The sequence below is a fragment of the Perissodus microlepis genome, chromosome 4 (genome assembly GCF_051167445.1).
Source record: "Perissodus microlepis isolate ML-2025 ecotype Zambia chromosome 4, ASM5116744v1, whole genome shotgun sequence".
In the NCBI taxonomy this organism is placed as follows: Eukaryota; Metazoa; Chordata; class Actinopteri; order Cichliformes; family Cichlidae; genus Perissodus; species Perissodus microlepis.
In genome coordinates, this window is record NC_140464.1 from 21847728 (window position 1) to 21857710 (window position 9983).

Consider the following 9983-nt stretch of genomic DNA (forward strand, 5'->3'; position numbering starts at 1 on the left):
AACAACGAAAACTGTAAGTCAGAAGAAGCAGCATAGGTAAGAACAAACTATAACAGCTACTCAGCCACAACTTTAAATATGTTTGATTTTATGGTTTCCCAAATTTCTTAGTTTTAGGGAGAAAAGAGAGGACAGTGGCTCTTATTAGTGGTTCTTATTAATGATTCTTCTTCTTATTATTAGTATTATCATTATTAGTTGTTGTAGTATTGGTAGTAGTAATAACAGAAGTATATACAACTGGAGAATTTAACTGTGAATGAATGAGTTTACTGTATCAGTCCTGTGTATTTCCACTATAGAAAAATCCTTTCTGTTAGAGGAAGGATTAAATGCATCCCTTGGCCAGCGGAAACAAACAAACAAACAAACAAACAATGAACAGAGGTGTCATTGAGAATAAGGAAAACGAAGGTTAACTGCAGAATGTGTATTAAAATATGGCAGCCCCAGTGTCATTATCAACTTTTATACTTTAAAAGTTAAGCTACTTATTTCCCCCTTTTCCTCACTGTGTTTGGTTATTACATGACCTACAGCTGTGGACAGATGTTTACATCCATCATGCGCATGAATGTCAGGGTCATTTTTGGAGTTTTAATGATTTCTCTGAACTGAACTTTTCTTAGGGAGGAAGAGCATACATCTTTAATGACTGTGTGCACAAGTTTGAATTTATTTCTGATTTTCTTGAATCCACGTGCACATGCTCATACATATCCCCACCATGATACATCAACCTGTCATCCTATGCTACCTCCATCAACCTTCTCTTACCACTGTGGTCACTCTCTACCACTTCATCAAACGTACTCCACAATTCATCTTTCTCCTCCAGCTGATATCCAACCTGGGAAGTGTGCATGCTGACAGCCAGCGTTTTAGGTCTTTGTCAGAGGTGAGATATTTAAAATATGAGCTATTGGTGGACACTTTGTGCACACCACCGGTGACAACATAGTGGAGTCTGTGCAGGCACGTATAGAGGGGGTGGAGGGGGCTTGAGCACCTTCCTGTTTTCCTCTTGGATCCCCCAAGCGCCCTTTTTTTTTCTAAATAAAAGCATCTGGCACATGATGCGGCAGAGCGTGCTGGTTACAAGCCGGGAGCGAGCTGGAAAAAAGCACACGCATTTTTGAGAAGGAGGCGGCTGCTCAGCCCCGGCTGTGTAGTCCAGAAAGGTCAAGTCAAGTCATAAAAGCTGGTCTGTTGAGTGCAATTACCAAAGTCACCTTGAATTTGGTTTTTATTAAACCTTTATTCATCCAGGTAAAAAAATCTCATTAAAAATCTAATTTCCAAGAGAGACCTGGCATCATGGCAACAAAAGTCAAAATACACATACGACATAAGGATAAGGTTGCTACTTTATTACCGAGATTACGGTAAGGGTGCTGAGTAGCTGAATAAGAAGTCTGTGCTGCAATTTTGAAACTGTTAATTTATTTGCAAAAGTTTCATTCTGCTACTTAATTCAATACAGGTTTTTATAATAAATTATTATGCATACATTATAAATCATAACAAAAATGTAATGAGTCATAAATCATGTAATACGTAAATCCTTAAGAGCTGACGACAAATCTGTAAAGAAATTCCATTTTGACTTTCATTCTATCGACAATTACTATTGATTGATTTTCATTACAAAAAAGATTTAATAGGTTCCTTTAAATAATAATAATAATAATAATAAAGAAGGAAAGAAGTCAAAAGTTATCTCGATGAATTATCAGATGAGTGCGTCATAAACTTTAACTCACCAAACTAGCAGCATAAATTATGATCTACAGACAAACATCGTTAACCAGATAAAGTTGTCAAACTTAATTTAAATCTTTTCTTTCAGCCAATGGGAAACTGTCAATCACATGCTAGCTTTCTAAATTGCCACTCAGCCACCAAAACAAAAATGTTGTAAAAGGGCAGGGAGATGCAGAACTCAAGAGAAAAACTTTATCGCTCGGTTTCTTTTGAAGCTGATATAAAATTGTATCAAAAACTCACACAGACGCAAAAGATTTGGACGTTTTTGGAATTCTAGCAAGTGTGAAATGACTTGCTATTGTTGGGATTTCTGCTTTGATATATTGGGGATTTTACCTTGCAATATAAGTCCTTTCATACAACACAATAAAACACAACAGAAATCAGAAGGTTTTTGTGATTTGGATTTTTATTTATTTATTCATTTTTTCTTTTCTTTTTTTGTCAGGTTAGTACGGTGGCCCTGAGAGGCCAAACGGACTGCAACTTAAGAAAACACCAGCGATGAGAAAAATGCTGTTTTGTTTTTTCCTATTTCCGTTGTGTTTTGTGTGCTTTTGCAGCATTTTTCTTACTGCTGGTGTTTTCTTAAGTTGCAGTCCGTTTGGCCTCTCAGGGCCACCGTAGGGTTGGAGATTTTGATTAATTTCAATGAAGTATACTTTAGTTTTATTGTTTTACTTTGATGCTATAATAGATGTTTATAAAATTCAGTTATATTTAAGATTATATAGCATCATGGCAAAACAACAGTCTCCTCAAGCTGCTTTATACTGTAAGGTGAAAACATTACAGTATAAGCAAGACAAACCCCAACAATCCAAAGATCCCCTTTGAGCAAGCACTGGGCGACAGTGGGGAGGAAAAACTCCCTTTAGGAAGAAACCTCCAGCAGAACCAGGCTCAAGAAGGGGCGGCCATCTGCTGCGACCGGTTGGGGGTGATGGAAAGAGAATATAGGGAGACAAGATGAAGTATACTTCTAATGGCCTATTACAGGGGTGGCCAACTCCAGGCCTCGAGAGCCGCTGTCCTGCAGGTTTTAGATGCGTCCTTGATCCAACACAGCTGATTTAAATGACTAAATGACCTCCTCAACATTTCTTGAAGTTCTCCAGAGGCCTGGTAATGAACTGATCCTTTGATTCAGGTGTGTTGACCCAGGGCGTTATCTAAAGCCTGCAGGACACCGGCTCTCGAGGCCTGGAGTTGGCCACCCCTGGCCTGTTAGATTATTTTTGATGAAATTACTAAATGCTTCAAAACCCTTTTGAAGTTTTAGCAGTTAATTTTTAACAATTAATTGGTGGTAAACCATCATCAGCATTGAGGAAAGGTGGTGTTGATGGAGACTCTACAGGGAGATACACTGGGGAAGGCCTTCCTATACGTCTGCCAGGGTGTTTTGGAGGCACTTGAATAAATTTAGTTTGCACTGGAGGTGGACGAGGTTTAATCTGAGACGGAGTCGGAGTCTCCCCATAACATCTCCCCATCACGCTTCTATGGACCAACGATGCGAGCTTTTGTCCTTTCTGTTTTTCTAATTTAAGCTCGAGTTGAACGTCTTTCACTCTAGATTTTAGATGACCTATCTCTTTTTCTTCATTGCCAGCCTTTCTGATCATCTGGTTCACTGGTCCAATGAGCTCCTGTTTTTGTTTGAATAAAGCGTATTCGGAAGACTTTACCATATCATTGTACTTCCTTTTAAATGATTCCAGCTCCCGTTTTTTATCTAGTAAAGCTGCCTCTAGATCCTTGCATCTGGTACGTAGAAAGTTCAGCTGTTTTTCAAGAAACTCCTTCGTTGTTCCAACAAAGGGGATGCCTTCCACACCGTCTACGTATTTCTTTTTCAAGTTGAGGAATATATCCCTAAATTCCACCTTTTCTTTTTCTCTGAAGTGACCTGCATGTGGAAATGCCTTTTCAAAGGACAAAACGCACTGGTACAATTCCTCTTGGAAGTGGCGCTTTTTCTTTTCCAGGCAATTCGTTTTTTGTGTGAATATTTCTGTTTGCTTTTTTGTGGAGCGCAGTTGCTCTTCCAGCGAGATCTTTTCAGCCAGTGCCTGATTGTGTGCCGTTTTTACTTTATGCCTGTCCACTGCTGTCTTTCTGTGTTCTTCCTTCTCTTTGCTTAAGGCCTTTTTTAGGTCTTCATTTTTCTTTTTCAGAGAAACAACTACTTCTTCGACCATAGCCTTCATTTTCTTTTCAAAGGCCACAGCCCTAATATTGCTCTGACATTTTTGTTTCATCTCCATTTGCTGGGCCGTTTTTTCGTTGATGGTCTTCCCCATTTGATCTTTCTCGTCTGTTAAATCTTTCACAGTTTTACCCATTAATTCGTTTTGGTCCTGTAGCTTTGTATTACGTGTCAAAAGGCCCTCGATCCAAAACTGCGAGGATTTATGTTCCTCCTCGCGTTCTTTGACTGCATTGATGGTCAGACTTTTACCAATTTCCATTTGCTTCTCAAGCTTTGCAATATATTTATCATAAATGCCTATGACGATTTTTAACGTCGTTTCTGCAGCATAAGCTTTGTCTGTGAGTTTTGATGTATTCTCGTCATAAAATTGCTGCATCTGATTTTTCTCCTCTTTGTGGCGTTTCACCAGTAAGTCAACGACTCGGCTGTTGTGAAACTGCTGACGTGCAACTTTTTCTTTTTCCGTTTCCAGCAGTGCTTGCAGCACTTCAACATCTTCTTCATGTTTCCTATTAAGTTCAGCCAGAGTTTGCTCCGTCTCTGCGCGGAACTTTATGAGAGCTTGGTGGTCATCTTTTATGGAGTTTAACCTGTCAGAGATACTGGTCCTGTCGTCCACGACAGAAGACAGCATCTTATTATTCTGCCAAAGTTCTTTGTTTTCTTTAGTTAGATCCTCGATCCGTTTGTTCTTGATTGTCTGCTGTTTTTTGAAGTATTCAAGCTCTGTTTTAAGCTTTTCAACTTCATCAATCATTGGTTGCAGTCTTTGGTCAAACTGGCTGGCATACGTGTCTTTTTCTTTTTGACATTTGCCTTTTAAACGGTTAACAATCTTTTTCAAGGTATTAACTTCACTTTCTTTCTTAGGTTTTGAACTCATTTTTGCTTTTTAAATGCTGTATCACTCCAACAGTAACAATGATATACAATAAACAATACACAAATGAACCCCTACTTAAGGGTTTAGGGACATCAAAGAAAACAAAAGATGAAAGGACTGTCATTAAACGTCACCGTGCACGTTCTGTGTCGTCAGCGGCTCCACGGTTTCTTGTGTACTTTTAAACAACAGATTCGAACATCAACTCTGCCTTTCCTCCGCCTCTGCGCGACACCTAAGGCGGGGTGCGCGCTCTTTTTTTTTTTGAATACACTTTATTGACAAAGCACAAAATACAGATATACAAATACAAAATAGCAAACACAATGTCAGGGGGTTCGTATAAAAAAAACCCAAAATAGACACAGTCTATTAAAGAATCACATGATATTGAACAGGGAACATGAGTTTATGGTTTTGACAGCTTTTAGATTTTGAGAATGTTGTATGGTTTTAACATATTGTTTGGTTTCATTTAAAAAGCACTGAAAGGATGGTTTTGCGTTAGAAAATTTCGACTTATGTATATGAAATTTAGCCAATAATATCAATAAATTAATCAAATAAAATTCGTTTGCCCTGTGCATGGGGTACTTAAAGAAACCAAACAATATTTTCTCGTAACAAAGGGAGAACTCAGAAAAGATAAAGGAAACAACAAAAACACAAAATTCTTGCCAGAAAAGATTGGGGTGCGCGCTCTTCATTTATCCGCCTGGGCTCGGCTAGACGCGCTGCTGGTTGTAACACACGCCTTGAAAGTCTGCTGTCACACGGAAACCTGACGACAACCACACCGTAAACAACTGGCAGTAACCCTTTTCTTACCGGAAGTCCGGTGACAGTCAAAAGGTAAGATCTCACCTAAACAAATTGTATTTTATTGTAAGATTTAGCCAAATTTTTACTGGAAGAATTAAACTTCCCACATCAAATTTTCAGGTTTGCAAAACTAAAAATCTCAAGGTCTATAGGCACCAAAATAGAACTATATTATATGTTAAATGGTTCAATCCTCAATCCGAATTAGCAGAGCAGAGCGATCGTGGCTGAAATGCAGCGGAGCGGAGGTGTAAATGCCTGGCTTAAAACAGGACATGTTAGCTGCATTTAAAATGCTGTTACTCTTTATATAGTTAGGTAGGAGTCAGACCATGTTTCTTCTTAGCTGTAAAACATTACACCAAGGCAACCTGCAGTGTTGAAAACGTGTTTTCCGACAATTTTTGCTACCTTACAATCCGTCCTGCTCTGTAGTGAAATCAGCGAAATTCGACCGTCCTGTTGCTCCGATTGAAATTTATACAGCCTATTTAAAATCTAAAACGTAGTTGTCCGTAGTCTACTGTTGTTGTCCTGTTTGAAATGGAGCTGGTTATTTTGTCATATGTGCATGTGCCGATATTAAACCCAGGAGCAACATTCAGGTAAAACCGTAAGATCAAATGATCCGTCAATAAAGGATAATGTTGGATCAGTGTTTTAATATTTATATCTTTTATTAGATGTTGTTTGGTTCTTTGCCTTTTGGTTGAAAGTACACTGAGGACTTTTTTTAAGTGATCTTAATAGTATTTTTCTTTTCATCTAATTGAATACAAACTATTTGTGTGTGATTGTCAGTCCAAAGAGGGAGAGAGGAAAGAGGGCAACATAAGGAGAAAGTGCAAGGTCAGGAAGAACCAGGTAAGAAAACAGACAGGGAATAGTGACAGCAAAACAGAAACTGCTAAACTGTTTGTGAGAGTTGACCACCAAAAAGCGATAGACAGATTTTCCAACCTCAAGGTGAGGTGAAATAGGTTAAAATAAAATTAAAAAAAATGGCCAGACTGTACCTATTTTTAAAAGGTGGAGACAAAATCAGCTGCTGTTCGTTCTTACAGTATCACTCAGCTTCTCAATTTGTATGGGCCAGAAGCTGCTCAAAACTGCTGTGACTGTATTTTAACTTGAACACGATCCTGATCAGATTCTCTTTTATTTCTGCTTTACTATGTTTTTCGTGTTCCTGTTGATTAAGCTTGTTTGAGGAGAGTTTGTCTGTACTTGTAAAAGCGACTTTAAAAAGATTGTAAGCAATAGAAATGGTGACTTCCAGAATTATCTTTGTACTCTTAAACCTGATAATGCTAATGAAATGTATTTAAAAGCGATGCTACAATCAAAATGCTAATTATATTTAACCGTGTGTTTTCTTTATATTATGTTTTGACTACTGAATTAATAGAAAAGATCTAATTCATGATGTAAAAATTGTAATTCTTTCTTTCTTTTAAATAAAAAAAAAACCCATAAAAACCCAAAACATCCTACTTGTGTGGCTGTTATGTTTGTGTAGCTCAGATATTGATCATCACAGCAGATAAAGATGAAGGATTTGCTTCTCTGTTTTCTTTTTGTTCCACTGATGATTTGCTTGTTAAGGATGATTCTCCAGTAACAGCTTTACTTCTTGCATGTCACAGGCACTGGTCCATTTTAGTTCTTTTCAGCTAAGATGAGATATAAGTTCAGGATCAAAAACAAGTCAGAAAAGGAAGATTAACATCAACATTTTAAACCTCATGGCTTTATTCCTTTGCGTCTTTCTTGTTAATCTAATTACAAGATGCAGCTCTCACATAGTCCACCAGAGGGCGACCACCTGCATTCTGTGAACCAGCAGTGCAGTAGTTAAGGACTCATATTGAATTGTACTAAGCTGATCTAACAGCTGCTTTTGGAAACTTGAAGGATGCACAGATATGGCAAACAAAGACAGTAATGGAAAAAAAATACGCCTATTCATGTACGGAGTAGCACCTGGTAGCGTTCTGTTCCCTGCCCTGTGATTGGTGGAGGAATTCTGAAAGGAAGTTAGGTGTGTGGGGACAGAAGCCGAGAAGAAGAGCGGTATTACCTGATCCGTACAGATTAATAAAAAGCCTCTCATCTGCTTGACGACAGTGATTTATTCACACGTTCCTTAAAACCAGGTAATTGGGATGCTATATAACAGTATCAACAGCTCAGTAGCTTTAGGTCATGGAGCATGTCCGATATTTGAAATCAAAAAGGGGATAAGACAAGGATGTGCTGTTTGTCTGGGCTTATCTATGGTAAATTGTCTGGTTCTCATATAGCGCTTTTTGTTTTTTACTGTATCTGAGCACTCAAAGCATTTTATACAACTAACAAGTTATTTTGGTGTCATGGTGTTTTAAAGCTTAAATGGGTAAAGTCCTTTCCATATAGCAAACAGTCATTCTGGTTCATTATGCCTCATGTAATATTTTTAAATTCTGGAGGAATAGACTTTTAAGTACGCTTTGACTTTGAATCTCATAGATTGCCAACCACTTTCTCTGACTTTCATCAACAGGTTCTTGTCTACTGGAAATTGATTTATAGGCACAATTTCACATCACATAATGCAGCAGTCTGGAATAATAGCTATACTGTTATTCATAGAAAATCTGGATATATGGAGAATCTTTTTTCCACAGGTGCTTGGGGAATATCACATGAATGATCTTGGTGATGTGTTATTGTGTAAAGAATTTTGTACAGTAGCTATGGCTCCGATCTCAGACACAGGATGGGCCAGGTTGGGTATGTACGGTCTGTTTATGTGGGGCTTCAGCTTTTATATGACAGCTTTTATATCACAGAGGCAAAATAAAGGAAGGTCAGGCACAAGTAGGGCTTTTTAAAGGTAGTGTTTTTATTTGCCCTCATAGGTCTATTATAACTGCACATGTGCATCATCAACTACAAACCTATAAATGTGTTGAACAGCCACACCCTGAGTGTGCTTGACTATGAGATCTTTGATACACAGTTATTTTAACAGTGCTTTCTTTACGATACATACAAACAAAACTGAGTAGTCTTCTGATTCCTAATCTTCTTGTCATGCTACTTCATGAAGTGTTTGAGCTCACCTTGCTCAGGTTGATCTCAGTATTTTGAGCCTGTATCTGGGACCAAGTCATCTTTGAACTGATCAGCCAGAGAGGCAGTCTCTGTAAAAGAAGTCACTGACTGACCTTCAAGGCCAGTTTTCTCCAGGTATGTCTTCATACGGTGGATGTAAAGGAGATACAAATTGATGTGAGACTGAAATAATGAACATTTTCTTTTAAATGTCAATTCCACCTTCTGTGCACAACACTGATATTCTTATGCAACTTCTCATAATGCTGGAGCCGGGCTCGAAGTGATTCATGCCCACCTTGGTTTTGGCACTGAAAGCTGCAGAGACATGCAATGTCTTGCCCTGCCTCCAAGCGCCAGCTAGTCCAAGGGAAACAGAATATATTTCAGAGACATAACGTTATAGAAAAAGGCTTCATTATACAGTTAAGAAGAGATACAGTTCAAAGTTATTCGACAACCTTAGGTTTAAAACAGTCTGTTTCAGTTTAAGCGCTGTTAAATTGCACGTTCAAAACAATGTTTTGTCTCACTCCCAATTCTTCTAGTTGCATGTTGAAGCTCTACTTGCAACCTTGTTAAGTTCCAACCATGCAAAATATGATTTATTATTATTATTTTACCATTTTTCAAGTGGTCTTAAACTTTTGATCGAGACCGCACTTGTTATTAATCTCTGGCTCTCTTTCACAGCATGTCTTTTGTCCTGTCTTCCTTCTCTCACCCCAACCGGTTGCAGCAGATCGCTGCCCCTCCCTGAGCCTCGTTCTTCCGGTGGTTTCTTCCTGTTAAAAGGGAGTTTTTCCTTTCCACTGTCTATATGTTTTTCTGTATATGTATTATTGTAGGGTCCACCTTATAATATAAAGCGACTTGAGGCAGCCGTTGTTGTGAGTGGGCGCTGTATAAATAAAATTGAATTGAATTGAACAACTAACTTGAGCAAACTAATCCGTTTATCCTGCACTAATGTGCAGAGGATTTTCATGCAGTCTTTAAATAGCACATTTATTCTACATCAGTTTGTTTTGCAGCCCGTTTCAAAATATATTACAAAAAACATTGTCACATGTACAGATCCAATGTCTGGCTTAAGAACATGAGGACTTACATGTAAGCTTTAAATTGACAGTTTATCAAATTCCACTTACCTTTAAATCTAGCCTCTCTTCTTTCTCTCCTGTCCTGTTTTTCTTG